Raw genomic sequence first — 20288 nt, forward strand, 5'->3', positions numbered from 1 at the left:
AGGACGGACACTGGAAAGTTTTCTTTTCTCAATCGTACTATCAGGGACTGGAATGCTTTACCTGCAGACTTACTAAAGGCTTTACCAACAACCAAAAATGTATTTAAAAATAGGCTTAAGGACCTTACTAATAGACGGTAATTATACACAGTACTTAAAGGGTGTAAATGATATGTTGTTATTGAAGTGTTGTATCAGTGAAGAATTATGCTGTGTCAGTGAAGTGTGTTGTATCAGTGAAGAAGTATGTCGTGTCAGTGAAGTGTGCTGTGTAAGTGAAACGTGTTCCTGTCAGTGAAGCTGTATAGGTTATAGTGGCAGTGCAAAGTATTTGAACAGTGAAATGTTTTTGAAGTGTTAGTGAAATCAGGATAGAATCAGTGAAATGTGTCGTAATTCCAGTGCAGTGAGTGAGTTGACAGCGAAATGAGTGTAATGTTGAAAGGTACTTGTGCAGATATGAACATATACTCGTGGGTTTTAGTTCGATCTTAGTTTTAAGATACAAATTAGAATATTTCAAATGTTATTTTAAGTGATCGTTTCATTTAATTTAGTATATTCCCTGTTGTTGTTGTTATTATTATTATTATTATTATTAGTATTATCATTAATTGTATTTTTAATTAATAAGTTTATTATTGTCATTATTGAGTGTAATTAGTTACCACTGCCACCGGGTATATACCCATTGCAGTGTGAATAAATACATACACATACATAGTGGGCCAAGCGCCAATTATTAAAAACGGAGAAAGCAAGGGTTAAAGTTAAGTAAATAACATAGTTTAATGAAGATTGACATATCATTTAGTTTGAATATGTATACTTTATATTACTTGCTGTATATTTCCATTGAATTATGGTGACTATTACACTCTTACTACGTCATACTACTTTTGACCAATAAAACGGTACGAAAGGACGTATTTCAACCAATCATGGCTGCTTATCGCACAATTTTATCGCGTCCCTAGCATTTGTTTAATTTTATCGCGTCCCTAGCATTTGTTTCTTTGTTTGCCAACATTTGAAACTGCGCTAGTCTGTACGTCAGAAATATATATACAATTACAAACCACTCCAGTCGATGCACAGCAGTTTCATATATGACTCGCATTGGCATTCAAGAACAAGAATTAATAAAAATCACTGATCATACCTATGGGGTATGAAATCCGATTTACAAATAAATGAAGAGCACCATTCCGAAATCCTGAATAAGTTGAATACACCATGTAGGCCTAAATCAACGAGTTCCACTTCTATTATGCACACGTCCAATATAACATCAATTGAACCACCAACCACAATCAAATTTGAAAATTGTACATTCAATAATTATTCCTTTTAAAATTATTCATGTTTATTTTTTATGTCATCGTCGTTAAGTAAAACTTTTCTAACATTTGTGTATATTAGTTAGATTATGTTATAGCTTCTGCTCTGAGAGGATAAAAAGAACTTATGCTATTATGATATTATGGACAGTCACGTATCAGAGATTGTTTAATATGAAGATTTATTGAATAGTAATCATTACAGTGTCTGTATAAAGACACTACTGCCATCTAGCATGCATCTAGCGTAATATTTGTAATGTTGAGATGGTACAATAATACATTTGAAGACAGTTGTATTTTCGTAAGTCAATATTTTATTGTATTGGAGTACTTCGTTACTTCTAATCTTTATATACTTTCTTCTAATCGTGTAATAGTCAATTAAATCCCACTCGAGTTTTGATTTTCTCTAGATAAATCTGCTCGTGTTCCACTCGCATATTTATCGATAAAATCAAAACGTCTAGTGAGATTACTGTTGATAACTTCATTTTAGCCCTTGTTTTATACAGTTTCAATAAACGGCGCTTGGCCCATTATGGTTCTGAACCCTTCAGTTATTGTCATGTAATTGAATTTTAATTCTATTCGAACTTATTATTTATCTCTAAAAGTTCCTAAATCTTTCTTTTTATGCAGATATCGTGACAGACAGTTTACTCCTTTTTAAAATAAAATGAAAACATACTTAGCAGTACCAAATCCAGTTGAATATAATTGGGTCGGGAAGTATTAAAGTAGCTGTGGACATTATTTTCAAAGAAACTACATATTGAGGTACATCAAAAGAAAGCCCCAAGTCTTAAGAAAATACGTGTTGTCAGTACAACTGTTATTTAATCCCGTCAAAAGTGTTAAGGGGTAAAATTCAATATGGTGTTAACCTGTATGCTACCACCCAGACGACACTGTACATAGCGACTTCTCCCGGTTTAAACATTTCATATATATATATATATATATATATATATATATATATATATACATTAAATTACTGTTTATTTAACAACGCTCGCAACTGCAGAGGTTATATCAGTGTCGCTGGTGTACCGGAATTTTGTCCCGCAGGAGTTCTTTTACATGCCAGTAAATCTACCCACATGAGCCTGTCGCATTTAAACACACTTAAGGGTAACTGTACGTGAACGACCACAAATATTATCAGAAAGTGCAGGCTCTAAATTTCTAAAATGTTATAAGAAAATGAACTTACAATTGGACAAATATTACAAGGTACACCAACAAGACTTATTAGAACTTAAATATCTGATAAAAGTATAAAAAAAGATTACTAATAATATTTTTCAAACCAGTTTGATCAAAGTATGAAAAAAACAAACAAACAAAAAATAAAAACTGCAGTTACTTCATTTGGTAACCATAACATTGTTATGGTCTCTCCGAAATTTTTAATATTTTTCCTGTATGTAATAAACACTTATTTCTGAAAAGTAGACTACTCTCAGATATGTAGAGTTCTTTATTTTAATATAATTAATTTTTTATTTGTCCTATATAAAATATATTAACATTTACATAATGTTTTGTGACCTAATCTTTCTATTTTGAAAGAAATGGGCACTATTGTAGTCTACATTTTGCATAAATGTTTGTTAAATCAGTGTACAAAGTTTCAGAATTCTATCTCTATAGGTTGTGGAGTTAAGAAATAATATTTTTGAAAATTTTCAAATTTTGGAAAATTTAATTTAAAGTAAAAAGTGAATTCTAGAAAATATTATTAGTAACGTTTTTATACTTTTATCAGATATTTAAGTTCTAACAAGTTTTGTTGAGGTACCTTGCAATTTTTGTCCAATTGTGAGGTCATTTCCTTATAAAATATTAGAAACTTAGAGTCTGCATTTTCTGACAATATTTGTGGTCGTTCACGTACATATATGCCTTTAAATGTCATCGACCTCGGCCGGGATCGAACCGCAACCTCGAGCATAGAAAGTCAGCACTATACCAACTACGCTACCGAGGGCGACTATATATCTTAATTCAATCCTTTAATAGGTTGCTGAAAGAATTCATGCTATCAGTATATTTTATTTGAGCTCACATGTGAAACGACTTTATATTTCTGCAGTTAGGAAAAGTTGAAGTAAATCCTTCTTCAGTAATTCTTTTTTATAATTCACATCAATCCTTCTCGAGTAATGCTTTTCGATTTCTTGTGGTGGACACGATGTCCGTTTCTATTGATAGAATTGATCTCATTTCTTCGCGAAGCCTTCCCCTGAAACATTGTTCCGCTGTTGAATTGCGAACTGAGGATTTTAGTAATGAGATTTTTATGTAAGTAGTTCAAATGCTACCATGCTCAGCGGTTATCTTGCCACGAGCCCGAAGCTGCTTGAGGAACGAGCACCCGGTTATAAAAAGTTTTTATGCATGTAAAAAGGTATGTTAAAAAAAAGACTTCACCATACACAGCACTTTTGGAGAACTCTAATAAAAAGAGCTTGATGGCTTGTAATAATTAGCAGTTACACGTAGTGATGATGCTTGCTTAGTTGGACTGTTAGCGTGATACCGCAAACCCTAATTGCATTTCTGAACTTTGGGGTAGGCACTAATTTAATACAGAATTTTACTTTTGCTATTTTCATTACGACATATCCACTTTGTGTGTGTATATCCTGTAGAAGAGGAGGGAGAACCATTACGCAGCAGAATGAAATTTGTGGCTCCATTTCACGTACCCTAATTATTAGATTACTATACTTTTTATCCCTCCTCCTGCTATGAATTGTGTAATGCGAACATGTAAGTTCGCTGTTTATGGCAAACAAAACTAAACAGTAGAATTCTCCAACTGTGTTTTGTTTTAATATTTTCCTAGCGTCCTGCACGATAAAATTATGTTGTTTGTAGTATGGGATTACGGAGGAAAGAATTTGAAATAATTTTAATAACTAACTTATATTAATGAAGCGATTTATACCAATTTGTTTTGATTATGTCTACTAAGGCCTTTATTACACTATCAAATTTCTGTGTCACAGAAGTTAGATAAAATATAGGCTATATCAGGCATGTCAGAAATCAGACTCTGAATGTGCAGTTATGTGCGCGAATCGCCGGTCTGTGTGGACTGCATCATTCAAGGGTTGCTCTTACCAGTTCTTAGCTGGAGGGTGTACAATAATCTATTCTGCGCTTCTTGGGTTGGATTAAATAGGCATTTGGACATTATAAATACACTTAGCAGAAGGAAAAAACACGGTTATTATCAGTGTCTATATTTGACAATTGCAATACAAAAAACTTTAGGCTTACTCAGTTATACTTTAGTGGTTTGTAAAGCATAATTTATTAAAATGATTTTTATATAGTATTTGAAGAAAAAGAATATTTCAGTGATTTCTAAACAACAAAAAACGAACACAGTATTTCATTTTACGTAGTAGGTACTAATTATTTAAAATAATAGACCCTATTCTTTCATTGTTCTTCAAGCATTATTATTTATTGGGACCATTGGTACACAAATGTTAAAAAAATATACTCCGAATTAATTACATGCAGTAGGACATTGTGAAGTTTTTACACTGAAATAATTTCCTTGCTGTATGTCAATATAAATTAACATTAATATTAATAAATGATATAAATTAACCTTAGAATTTAAATTCACACAGGCCTATAGTTTATTTAGAAAACGTTGAGAGCAATTATCGACAAGTTGGAAGCGTTACTGAAAGAAATTAAAAGTGTAGTTCACAAGCTGTGAAGCGACGATATTCTATTTATGTCAGGTTTAAATATTTATTAATGTAAGTATATTAGCATACATAATATAGTGACGTGAGACGATAAATTGCCATTATATATTTTTCAAGAAACTTTTTCCGCTCTTGCAAATAGTTGCTTAAACCTCAAGAGCCTTAATGTATTTCTCACAATATTCTCATCACTTACCAGCTTATGAAATGAAAGTCGTAAGTCATCTAATATTTGATGGCTGTGTTAGTACAGACTCCAAAACAACGCCAATGTCAAGTTCGTTTTGCCGTGAAAGTACTGATTAACTTTACTAATCAGATCTAAACTGTCACAACACTTACCTCGACATGGGCTGATCAAAACCTTTCATTTTGAAATAATTATTGTTGGCTGAGGAAAACATTATAACAATGATGTTATATGATTCATAATTTCCCTTCTTCGTTATCTGTGAACTCCTCACTTTATTTATCACAACTCATTCACAGACAGCAAATCAGTACCCGTACTGAAACTGAGTTACTTACTTACTTACTTACAAATGGCTTTTAAGGAACCCGAAGGTTCATTGCCGCCCTCACATAAGCCCGCCATCGGTCCCTATCCTGTGCAAGATTAATCCAGTCCCTACCATCATATCCCACCTCCCTCAAATCTATTTTAATATTATCCTCCCATCTACGTCTCGGCCTCCCCAAAGGTCTTTTTCCCTCCGGTCTCCCAACTAACACTCTATATGCATTCCTGGATTCGCCCATACGTGCTACATGCCCTGCACTAAAACTGGGTTACTGAAAGAAAAGCTGATATGCTGTTGCAGGTCTGTATAGCCCTGTAGCGTTCCTCCCCAAGGCGATTCACTCCCTCCAGGTAGGGGAATAGAAAGTGCACATCGTACAGAGACTACTGCACAATGTGCGCGACTTCACAATGTGCAGGGTTTTGACATGCCTGGGCTATATGATAAAAGCTTTTACAGTGTAATATAGCATCTTTGATCACATCTAGCTGTGACATAGTTCTGTGATAAAAGTTATGTTCATCATCATACCTTTGATAAAATCTGTGATTAAGAAGAAAGAAAATGGCGGACATTAGATACATATGGCCTGTGAAAACCACAGAACTTTTAATATCACATTATGAATCACATTAAATGTTTCGTCATCCATTCTTAAATACTTAGGATTTCACATCTTCACACTGAAGTTCTCTCCATAGAGTCTGATGAATTCCTTTTGTATCTTTTCTCCCTGCCCAATCTCTAACCTAAATAAGTTTTTTCCCTTGATTTCTTCTTTAGTATTAATGCAATAACCATTACTGCACTAAAGCTGCATCTACATAGTTCAATTTTCCATGTGCATATGCATGCAATCTGGGAAGAATATTGAAAGAATCAAGTTTAAAACGCACATTCAATTACGATGCAAGAAGATTTTGCGTCTACTTGGTGCGGCGTTTTGAAAGTCATCTTTACAAATTAATAGTACATGTCAATGTTGCATGCATTGCTTGAATGCTTAAAGTTGAAAAAAAAAAAGTTGAACCGTGGGATGCACCTTTACAGTTGCAACATAAATAGAATTGTCGTGGATTATTATAACTGTGATGAAAGATATGATAAAAGCTTTGAGATAGTGTAATGTACTCAAAATCTCATATTTGATCATATATATTTGATCAAAATTTTTATCATATTCTGTGACACAGAAATTTGATAGAGTATAGAAGGTAAAATGATCGTCGCTTTTCTAAGAATTTTACTTTGTGAGGGAAAGTTGATATAAAAAACAGCGGTTATGTTTACAGTTGGCGAAACTTATCAATAATTCATCTATAGAGAACTTTCTCAGACTATGTGGCGCTGCTACTCAGTGAACGTCGGATATCAGTCATTAGTGCAACTGAAATGTTATCAAATGAAATTGTAGATTGGCGAGGATGAAATATTGGTCACAGATCAATGTGGCGTTTTCCAAACGCTAAATTAATTACATTCAGTCTCAAGTATCATCTCATTTGGTTATGAGTTGAAGTTTTTTTAAATTTTAATTGTAACTATGTGATACACGGAATAAATATTTTGTGGACTGGTAACAGAAACATATCTTTCAACAAGATATTCATTCATCTTTGATGTTCGTTCTTCGTCTCTGAAATTCGCAACCTATTACGATTGCTCAGATCACAAGGGAACAACTCGAAATTTAAAGTTTTGAATAACTTGCATTTAAAGCTTCATGTTGCTGTGAAAAATCCAGAGACCATTGAAATTACTACAAATTCTGTTAATTACCGGGTGATTCACGAGGATTTACCGGAGACATTTTGAGCAAAAAATGTCATACAAAGATGTGTCCTAATCTCAATATTTTCAGAGTTACATTAATTTGAAGTTGTAAGTGAAATACGGTTTTTATTTAGTTTTAAGGGTAAAAGAATATTACAAACAGAGAATAAACTATTCAGAAGTATTATTTATTTAATTGGCTAGTGGTCGGAATCTAAAAATTTTTACGCACTTATCACAAAAATTGTTACAAATCCTACGACTTGAAGAACTTGATTCTTTACAGTTTAATTATGCATCCTAATGTATATTCTTGAAGAATTTACAAGAGTAGTGTGATTTTGTAAGAATAATTGTCATAAATGCGTAAGAAAAGTGTAATTTTGTAGTTAAAAATCGAAATAAAAATTCTGTATGAAGCAACTATGGAATTCACAACACATTTTTAGCTTCAGAATATCAGCTAATTGAATAAATGATACCCCTGAATAGTTCATTCTTTATCTTTAATATTCTTTTACTCTTAAAACTAAGGAATAATGTTATTTTACAAACAAATTCAAATTACTGTAACTGAAATTACTGAGATTAGGACACATGTTTATTTGATTTTTTTGCTTAGAACATCTTCGGAAATAAGCTCCGTAAGTGGCAGTAAATCTTGTGAATCACTCTGTATACTATAAGTTTCACATTAGTGTGTTAATTGGATTTTCCACAGCAGCACAGAGCTTTAAAATACAGTTTTCTCAACATTTTAAATTTTGAGTTGTTTCCTTTTGAACTGGCCTGTCGAATTTTATGATAGTGTATGAATGACATGAGCCCCTAAAATTATCTAGCATATCTGCATAACATTCCTTCCTGAACAACATTTTAAAAAATAGATACTTCATCGCCGTCAGAAAGTAAATTTTATCAAAGTTGCATTTTTTTGTCTAACGTGATTTTAAAGAAATTCACAAAATAGAATCAGCCAAACTCTTCATCACTAGATATGGAGTACCTATTTATTAAATAACTTGATATTTTCTATGGTAACCGCTTTCGCTTTTGTTCATAATTAAGTTTCAAGGTTAACTATATATCAGTAACTCTTAATATGTCAATTACCTTGTCAAGCAACCATCAGTACTTTGTGAAAGTAAGCCGTTGAAGAGCAAGACAGTTTGTTATGGGCATTCAGTTGCGGATGTTAAGCTAGGAAAGTCCTCCTTATTTAGAGGAGCTGATTCTATCACACAGAGAGTAACTTCAGATGGTCTTTGGTCTTGTCTAGCTTTTAAATTAATATTATTATTACAGATGAGAAGTTACTTATAAGCAGGTTTCGGGCTAGGGACACAGAGTAACCAGTATGAGGTTTAGAGTACACGGAGTATAAATGACGTCATGACCCGTGTGCAGTCACCCGACTGCAACAGCACAGGTGGGTCCGTAATGTGCATTACCGTTGTGTGTATGCCTATTGCTGCTTGGCTGCGGTACATGTATCAGGCTTCGGCGCAGGGACACCTGATTGAAGATTGCAACTCATGTTAATACTTTAATGGTAGACATTTATTGTCTACACTAGGAATGTACTGTATATACTGCATCTGTACAGGGTGAAATATATTTTGTGCCGTACTATGACGGATTGTTTACATGTTGAGAAACGAAGTAACGACGCGCTCCATCTCTCAGTCCACTCGACCAACACAACACTATCGCCCGTGCGTTTTGAACTTCATGCGTTTCTGTGACCAGGACCGAAGTCTGCTTCTAAGAGTGATTTTTCACTTCACCTGAAGAAAACTTCATTCTACTTAACGTAATTTCGGTCGTTACGAAAATAATTTTTGAGTTATTTATGAATTCCTAGTATTTTTCTTGGACATATATGTGCAAGTACAGTGGCAACATTTTATTTTTACTTCAATTATTATTGTACCCGAGTTTTTGAATGTACTTCACTCCCACCCCTTCTACTAATGAAGTTCAACCGTCCTCCGCACAGAACCAAGACAGCATATACAGTCATAGTAGCCTTACGGTCATAGTGAACAGTACGTTCCAAAAACATGTTCGCGTTTTCCAGTAACGAAAGAGCTTTCAATATTGCATCATTTTCCATTTGCCTACGTCGCATCCCGGTTTCCCCCACCTGCTTCTATGGGCCTCTCTGTAAATGCTAGTGGTGGGCTGTCTTAGCTCTTTTCTGAGGACATTAATTTCTGTTAAGAATTGGACGTCTACGTAATATTATACCCACACAATTGTTTAAAATAACTTAAATGAAAGGGCCTCGTTAAGCAATTAACTGTCACGTGATTTCCTCCCTTTCTACGACGCTGCGACGTACCACTTGGACGGACAGTAGATAGCATGTCTGAGTAATTTTATCTTTTCGGATCGGACAGAAGTGAAGATTGAATTTACAGTACGTAAGGTAGGCGTACTCTTTTATAGAGTAGGTACAGAATTATTTCAACATGAGTTACTGATACGAAGTACGAACCTGGTAATTGGAATTACGTACAATAGTCTATAGTGCGATAATATGCACATTAAAACTGAAGCCTGTATCGAAATGAACGGCCACTATTTTCAAAAATGTGTTTAAATATCCATATTATGATTATTTTTCAATTTAACTTCATTCCCTATAGTGTACGCCAATGTGTTGTAGACAGTATAATATACACTGCATAATGAATACGTCCGAATGGATAGCTCAGTTCGTGAGTAGTAAAAAGACTCATTGTTAATACTCTACTGTATGTTGATTAAACAAAAACCTAATGAAAATTATCAAACTCAAAATTGCGATATTTCCTAGTTTACGTAAATGGATGAACTACGTTTCTTCCCTCCTATACCTAGTAAAATGATTTGTTTGTATACTACGTCAGTATCATCGAACTCCAGTCGTGGAAAGGGGTAGCAAACGGTGTTTCCGGTTCTTAATCGTTGATCCAAAGGTATAGCCAGGTTAATATTAGAAATGTTAGTAAAAATAAAATGATGTCCCTGTATATGATTACAATTTCTTCATATAAACATTCTTTTGCTGTTTATTTTCGTTACGGTGAACGTTGTCCGCAGCTATGAGTGAGGGTATAACGCGTGAACTTCCGAGCCAAATGCTCCGTAGTTCGATTCATATTGTGGGCAAACTTTATCTCCAGTCCATATGGTTAGGAGTTAGTTCCTTATCTGGTACTTTTCCTATGACATCTCTTCTGTGGCCTTTGCCGTGCTTATCATAGAGTCGCGGAGGCTCACTATGTGAGAGTACCTAGTCTTGGCCCAAAAATGGCCAAAACATCTAGATAATATAACGCCTGAAGAAGAATAACGGCGACGGTTGTGTTAACGTTTTAAAGTATTTACTTTACTTTTATATCTTGAATTCTTTATACAAAAAATCTGTGAGTTTTAGGCATCATTATGTAGGTAATAATGATTAATTTCTTTGGCAACGTATTTATATACATATTGTCTAAAATATTTCATATTTTTATTGCATAGAAAACATTAATAACAAATATTTAGAGCTAAATTTGGAGTACGCAGTCATTTTATTTACTTTTTAAATAACGGTCCGTTGTATTTGAGTAAATATTGGCAATTATTGTGCCTGATTTCCGGGAAAATTAATTCCTGAATACTAAATATGAACAAAATACATTCAATAGTTCAGGCGAAATTACTAAAATACATTATAAACGAAATTACTGTTTCGCTGTCAGGCATACAAGAGAGTTTATTTCTGTAGAATTCTCTCGAAATCGACTTCCAATGCTTGACATAACTTTAGTTTATAATTACTTCTTGTAATAATAAAATATACCAATATATAATACGTGTTTTCTTCGGTAAAATTTTGTAAGAAGCAACATTTGACTACCTGCAATGAAACTCGATGTCAGTTGGGAAAGGTTTGTTCGCAAGTATGAATCCATGATTCAAATAATGGACTTAAATTTATAAAGAAAAATTATTGACATAAATGATCTTTCTATCAACGAAAATAAAACCATAATTATTCCATCCTCATTATATGAAAAATATAACAAATCTCCTACATCTATATTAAGTATTAAATTACATAACTCTAATTATTGCCTTCTACAGTGTAAATGTCCGATTATTAAGAAGTCCTCTGAAGTTAAATATTTCGGGATAATTTTCGAAAGTAATTTAAAATGGAACCAACACATTAATTGTAATAAATTACGTAAAATAATATATTATTTTGTTTTTATTGAGGAATTACTTGTCAATAATTTTAAAAGACATATTGAATTTAAAAGGCATATTCAAAACCGATAAGCTAGTATAGCTTCATTTAATTTCTTGTCAATACGTTTATTACGCACAATATACTTAACTTTATTTCAATCGGTAATGGTGTATGGAATTATAGGATGGGGTAGCTTATTTAAAACTAATAATTAAATTATTTTTCTTCATAAACCTATTCATTTTCCATCTCAGTAATTGTTTTTAGACTTTAATGTTTTTAAAATCAGACAAATTTATTAGACTGTATTAATAAAATTCATACATCAAAATATAAATAATTTTGAATTGTATTCTCATAGTTATGAAACAAAAGGTATAAATTCTTTAAGATTGAACCAAAATGGAATACTGTTACAGTATTTAATCATAGTAGTAATTTACGCCCAAGAATGTAATAACAAATTTATATTTAAATATCCTAATCTTGTCAGTTCTAATAGTTGTGGTATTAAATTAAAAAATTTATGAATGGATTTTATAAATAATAAAAAATTGTAAATTTAAATGTATATATTCTTATTGTGTAGTAGATATAAAACAAATTGTATTATATACTTCTTAATTTAAATTCAGGAATCTGCCCCTGAGCACGAGTTCTACTTTTTCAGGAGTGAGCTAAAGTTTCATCTGTTTATATTATATTGTATATTACAATTATTAGCAAAATAAATACATAAAATAAATAAGTAAGAGGAAGTTTCTCTTCATCGAGGTGACACTTCTGCTTTCGCAGTTTCCAGTTCGGCAACGGAATGGACAGCAACAAGTTTAATATTTGAAGTGATCGCGTTGTGGAACGTGGCGCAAGTCCCTCGAGGATGCGTTTCGAAATTCCAATACATATTACATATTGAGGGTAAGCTTTAAGTTACATAGTTTTCTTATCTCTCGGATCCAGAATAAGGGCTAGCGGACCACGTATGAGTTTGCAATGTTTTATTCATTGATTTTTAAAGATGTGGAGATGACCTGTGCCAGGACAGAGAGAGAGAGAGAGAGAGAGAGAGAGAGAGGGAGGGAGGGACTTTCATCCAATAGATAAAATGGACCGCTCCCCACTGCACTCTGATATCAGAAAGTGATATTATCGTTCGCTTCATTTTATTTATTTTTTTTTTGAGCAGATGTAGAACTTTCAGCGTATACGAGTGTAACATGGAGAAAGAGATTAAAATATCTGCAACCTTTTAGAAAGTCAGTGAATTACTTTTCCGGAAAAAGTCTCTGTTGTTAGTACACATAATGTGAAGTCATATGTTACAGTTTTTTTTACAAAACTCGAAATATAACTCTTTTTCAAAATAAAATGCACGAGCTAGGACGAAGTTATAATGCAATAAAAATATCGTAATAGAACTCTGTCCATTGAAGTGACAAACATCAGTTTATCGACTTACGGCACATGCATGTACAGTATAATAGTATTAACGTTAAATGGAATGTAGTATATTTTAATGAGACAGTTTTTACTGGCTTTTGTCATCCCATTTCGCACGCTTATGTTACTGACACAATCATATACTCTTGCGACTTGATCCATTACTGCATCATAATTATATTTTAACACTATTATTGAGTGTTACTATTATAATAATTATTACTAAAGCCCGGATTTCTAAGCAAATTGCATATTTTTTCCACATTTCTAAAGGTAAGCAGAAAGGTTATACTTCGTAAGACGCACCTAGATAAGCAGTTTTAACTATGTTTGTTAGTGCTTCTAAATGCTTGTTTCGCAGGTAAAGGTTTTTGCTTACTTATTTTACGACTTCTAATTAAGACAATATATTTTACTCAAAACTGTAATTTTGAAAGTGTATATTTCCCTCCTATCCATCATTTATCACGGATTCCCTTTTTTATTGGCTAATAAAAATTACCTTCAGTGGAATGCCTAAGAAAACAATGCTAGGATATGACTCAGGATTCTGTGAAATAATACTGCGTAGTTTTAATGAGGAGAGAACCTTGGAACATTTACTTTCTCTGATAGACGAAATTTCGGTAACATTTTCTTCAGAAACACGTGGGGTTGCAAAAAATTGCGTTCGACAAACTCAGTTAGGTATTACAGAAAAATTCCGGTTACAAAACACTGTGTCAAATTTCTAAAAATCTTTCTGGTGAAGAAACAGACATTGAAGAGGAATTCACCGAAGAAGAACTGTGGTGCTGTTCACATGCGCCTGTGACGTCATGCGACGTCGAAAGAACATCATTTTCACTTTACAAATCATTCTTCGCTTAGAGGCGCAGGAGCTTCACACAGGAAAATCTCAGGATGACTGTATACTGCAACAGATATCAATAAGATAAAATTTCTATGAAACAATTTATCATCATATTTCCTATGTATTCGTTTTAGCTTATTTTGGTGCTTATTTTCACCATTTTTCGTGCTTATTTGCTTGCTTATTTTACTGTTTGATTGTGCTTAGAAATCCGGGCTTTAATTTATTATTATTATTATTATTATTATTATTATTATTATTATTATTATTATTATTATTATTATTATTTACAGAGACTTTATTTTGTGCAACACTTACGTTAAATTGTACTATGTAACGTGGGTACCCGCAGTAAAATCTTGCAACTACATCATTTTGCAGATGTGGTGCATGGACGTATCTTATAATAAGTCAGATTTTCGCAACGCACTCTGTAGTAGAAGAATGTTTGTCTTGTACAGATGAGGAGGCTAAACCTGGAATGAGAGCTGCGCGAGAAAGGAAAAGATAGGCGATCAGATACAGAGTTTGGTGCGTGAGAGGTGATTGTCGGTAATATTGGAATCTACAGACACGGAAGTTCAGCTCAGACTGAACCTTACCTTCCTCCTCCACACCTATTGATGGTATAGCCACGACGCATAATACGGTCACATGACAGGTGTTGCCTCCTCTGCTATACAATACGAGTGCTATTTGTCTGACCATCATGAATGCATGTAAACAAGCAGGAATCTTAAGTTGAAAATAATATATTTTTACGGTTATATGTTTTAAAATCATTATTTCATATTAAATTAATCAACATGCAAAACGACTCAAAGTATTCTCTGCATATATTTTCTCTTTAATACAGGAATGTGATTGAATAGAAAAAACACAAATCGCTTATGAAAGGGGCGGGGAAACAAAAATCGCAAATACAATATTTTATACCGTTTATAACCATAGTACAGCTCATGCATTTTGTCAAGATACTCGCGATGTGCAGTACGGGAACAACGTTTCTATGGAGGGGGTAGGAGTAGAAGGAAAGGTCGGGCGTGTGTCTACAGAGTTCAAGGCAAAAACTAACTCATTCCCCTATAATTCGTAAGTAGACTCATCCGATCTCGTGCGCAGCTCTGTAGGAAGAGTGGGGGAGTGTCTCGACATAATGCATGAACTGTATATGAAAGTTAAAATGGAAAACTTGTCAATACTTGGAAAATGTAACATAAAATATAATCAAAGGAAACATTATTTTGCATATATTATTGCAATTATGCATAGCAGTAAGCCTATAGTGTTACATTAAAAGTAATGGAGGCACTCGCGAGTCCATTGCTCTCTCTTCACTGCCAATACCCCCACATGAAGAAAAAAAAACTGTAAGAAGTGATGAAACTGTTGATTGCTGGGAATATAGCACTACACTTTTTGTGCTGTTTCTTCGTAATATACGTATCATAAAATGAATATTCACGAACTAAGCTGAACTGTTCTAAATGGAAGTCTGTTGTGTACTAATACTCTAACTTTGATATGTCCATAATATTCAATAAAAAACTTTTCCGCGCTCGATCCAGTGGAAATGTACACACTGTTTCCTTCGCAGTCGCATTCATTATTGAACAGTAAAAGACTGACGGCATTTACTTGAACAAAACCTGTTTTCTGGCGAACGCTGTGTATTTACGTACATTTTGCCAATCACATTTACCTGTTATGTGGTCCTTAGTGATCCAGTTGTTGACATTTTATCTGAGATTTTCTGGTTCAAACTGAGCTTCGGGCAATGAATTTTAAATTCGATATAAATGCATAACCTGTAACTGCTTTCGGAAAGGAGACAAACCTGAGGGTCCTTTGTTTTAGATTTACAACTTTCAAGGAAATTACTCCGCTAGAATGCTTTCGGAAAAAGTTTCCGGGCATTTATTTCCCCCGGCGAAATTTGCATTTAGAGCCCATATCAGGGCAGTTGTATGATTGGACTTATCCCACCTTCTTCACTTGTAATCTATACGAGCATTTTTCGATCTTATTCAGCATGTGGCACACTAAAGGTGTAATTTTGAATTTCGCGGTACATTTGCATAATTTAATTCAGTGGTTCTCAATCAGGAAGTACTTTAGGGAGTTTTAGGAGGGAATTTGTTCACTTGTGCCGCGTTCGCTGAATGTTGACTCCAGTGGACTCACTTCTTTACTCCTTTTTTTCCGTTTATTCTTCCAATTTACTACGACATCCTTTACTATTTTCATTTTCTCGCGACACAACGGTTTAAAATAGCTGATCTATACCATAGCATTCGCTGTTAATGTCAGAGATTATTGTTGGTCACAATTTACATTTATTACTATCAGTACAGACGTAGAAAACAAGTTAAATAAATTTTTAAGACTTATTGGTACAATTAAACGTATACTCTTAAATAAAGTCGGCAGACAAACTGTGCTCAAATTTTGCAAGACACTGGCAATTCCAACATTGTTATATGGTTCAGAAACGTGGATTCTGACTAGAGTCCAGCAGAGAAGTATTGAGATCGCTGAGATGAGACTCTTAAGGCCACTAGCAGCAGGATTTATACTACAGGACTATAAAAGAGATGAAGATATACGTCAAGAACTGAATATCGAGAGTATAAGAACTATAATTGAAAAATATAAAATAATTGGTACGACCATATAACAAGAATGCCCAACGATAGGGTACCTTTTAGAACATGGTGTTACAGACCTACACGAGGAAGACGAGTGGGAAGACCAAAGAGACGTTAGATAGACCAGTTTGACGGATAAAATTCTGGAGGCGGAACAGGCCATCGGCCTAAATCTTGAAGTTATTGATGATGTTGATTCTATCAATACAGTTGAAGTAAAAGTTTTTCATATATTCATTACGAAATAAAAAGAAAAACATTTTTTTTCTGTAATAAAACGTATTAAATTGTAGGAGTTACCGAAGAAAAGCCACAGGATATTCAATTCTAACTAACATAACGTAACTTTTCATAAATCATATACAGAATAGAAACATATTTGTACTTAATACAATAATAGTGTTTAACTATGGGTATAATCAAGTTTAATTTCTGAATAAGTGCACCATATTGTTCTTCAAGAACAGGTCTTTCGTCAATTTTGTGTAGTCGTAAGTTCACATACATTTTCAAATATAGTTATAAAACTTGTTACTTAACAGTTGTTTCAGTGAGATACAAGTATGGAGAATTTTATATTCTTGAACATTAATAGTAACACTGAAATTATTCATAAGGTCTTGTGAAGTAAAAACCACTTTTAAATAATACAATGATCAATGCTTTAAAGACTAAATGACAGAATGATAATAAACAAAAGAACACACCTAACAAAAGGTCGAACAAACTTTTCCAAGCCACTATTTTCCAAATTGAAATGTGCTTTTATTTTTAAATAATTTAAAATTTAAAAACAAATATTGCAATTTCAGAGTGTACCTACCATTAGAATAACGTAAACATATACGAAAACATTTCTTGTACTGTCTCTGAAAGCACAAATTCATTTAACGTGATTAAATTTCGGCATACAATCAAGAAATGCTTATAGAGTGTTAGTTGGGAGGCAGGCGGGAAAAAGACCTTTGGGGAGGCCGAGACGTAGATGGGAAGATAATATTAAAATGGATTTGAGGGAGGTGGGATATGATGGTAGAGACTGGATTAATCTTGCTCAGGATAGGGACCAATGGCGGGCTTATGTGAGGGCGGCAATGAACCTCCGGGTTCCTTAAAAGCCAATATGTAAGTAAGTATGTATACAATCAATAAAGTACTAACATTTGACGATTGTTGTGCTTATAATTAAGTAAATATTGAAATTATCACTCAAGCAATTTCGGAAACTAAATGCACCTAGTATACTTCTATTCCTTGTAAAAAAGAGTGAAGATAGGAATGGATTGCAGTATTATTATTATGAATTGTAAATAGGGCTCAGATTGTGTAGGTAGTCCGGTGAAGTGTGCGATATCACTGGTGACTGCTGGTGATTGATTATGATGGAGAGTAGCAAGTTTATCAAAGACGCCCTGCTCTAGCTTTCATCTCCATTGAGAGGAGATTGAATATAGCATAGCACGCCCTCCTGTACTCCAGATACGCCAATAATTTGATTTTTGAGATCTTACTCAACGGCAAAGTTACACGTGAAATTCTGTGTGAGAGTAGTAATTCAGTAGGTCAATATTAAACTTTATAGATGATTTATAGTTTTAGTATTAATTGATAAAAAAGTAATCTTTGAGACTACGGTAGTTAGTAGAATCAGAGTATTATATTATTGATATTGGGGTCAGTGTTAAGTAGAGCCTATATACTCTTACTTACAAATTGCTTTTAAGGAACCCGGAGGTTCATTGCCGCCCTCACATAAGCCCGCCATCGGTCCCTATCCTGTGCAAGATTAATCCACTTTCTATCATCAAATCCCACCTACCCTCAAATCCATTTTAATATTATCCTCCAATCTACGTCTCTGCCTCCAAAAAAGGCCTCTTTCCCTCCGGCCTCCCAACTAACACTCTATACGCATTTCTGGATTCGTCCATACGTGCTACATGCTCTGCCCATCTCAAACGTATGGATTTAATGTTTCTAATGTCAGGTGACGAGTACAATCTATGCAGTTCTGCTTGTGTAACTTTCTCCATTCTCCTGTTACTTCATCCCTCTTAGCCCCAAATATATTTCTAAGAGCCTTATTCTCAGACAGCCATAATCTCGCCTATATAATCTATGTATCAAATTATAAAATATTCGTGAAAATGTGTAGAAAGTATTGAAACATATATTACACACGCATAAATACTGGTAACATAATTACAAAAGGATAGAAATCATGTCAATGAATTCCTCACTTTCTGCTGTTTTCATATGTCCAGAAGGTAAGTTTCCCTGGGTCATTTAAAGAAAGAAAGCACAATCTTATGGAAATATTTATTGGAATAGATACAGCAATTGTTCAGCAATTTTGAATATATTTCCAACCGGAATTGAGACATTTATCATACCGTGGGATCAACAAAGAAGTGCAGATGGCTGTCACACACTGGTTCCGACCCTAGGCTGCAGACTTCTAGGACAGAGGGATACAAACGTTCATCCCATGGTGTGACAAATGTCCCAGTTCTGGTGAGAAACTTGTTGAAAAATAGCTCAACAAAATCTGTATCTCTTCCAGTTAATCTTTCCATGAAATTGTGTTTTCTTTTTGTAAATGCCCCAGGGAAGCTTACTTTCTGGATGGCCCTCTAATTGCGCTCGAGTGGCCAACATTTGTATAAGCACTTGTTTTGACATTATTAACATGGCTGGAAGAAAAAAAAAACTGTATATGCCTCCATGAGAATGTTTGTTTGTAAAACTTCAACAGTTTTGCAGCTAAAAAGCTGGATTTTTTCTCAGTATATTCATTATACCATGCTTAACAATTTGTGTATGATTGTTTTCTTACTCTCCAACTTTTAAAACAAAGAATATATGTGACTTAAATAAAAGAACTATAAAGAATTATTTGGGTTATTTCAAAGACTATTTTTTCGCTCTAATCTGGCATCCGTTAGAAACATTGATTACACAATTCTCTTCCTAATACAGCAGGGGCGCTGTATAAAATTATTCAGACTGATTGAATGAGGAGTAGAATTTTGAATATTTTCCTTTAAAAATGAATAGCTGAAAGAAATGACTGTAGGTTGCTAAGACACGTGTGTGTACCTAAAATGTATGAATAAAAACGAAAATTAGAAATTTTCATTTTCTCTCTAGTAGTCCTCCTTTAAGTTCACACATTAACACGGACTGCAATTAATTATTTTATGTAACTTAACATTTCAGATCTTTCCTGGTTTTATTTGTTATGACATTTTTAAGGTGTCACAGGAATTTTCTAACTTGTGAAACTTTTGCATTAAGCCTTAATGATATTCATTTTGTCACATCAAATATTATGAGTTCTGTATTTTTGTTCTCTACTTACTTATAACAACACACATTACAATATATGAACACATTCTGATCAAGTTTCCAGATATAGTGAAATACGCAGACTATATTTTTCTATCAGTAGGGGGGCATATCGTCGTTGTTACTGCAATAACTCCAATGTGACATATTTATCGATTTTCAGATTTTTGCCCTATTAAATAACTGAAATAGTGATACAGCAAACAATAAAATCTCCTATATGTAATTATATTTCTTTCTTTCGAAAATTTAAGAATTCACAGCCTATAGGATGAATAAATGTGCTTTCTTTCTACTGAACAATTTTATATTTTGCACATAGGAGTTATTGCAGGAACAACGACGATATGCAATTATATGCAAAATCAAACGCATGCAAAATCGTCCGACAACGCTTAAT

The sequence above is a fragment of the Periplaneta americana genome, chromosome 17 (genome assembly GCF_040183065.1).
Source record: "Periplaneta americana isolate PAMFEO1 chromosome 17, P.americana_PAMFEO1_priV1, whole genome shotgun sequence".
Lineage (NCBI taxonomy): Eukaryota > Metazoa > Arthropoda > Insecta > Blattodea > Blattidae > Periplaneta > Periplaneta americana.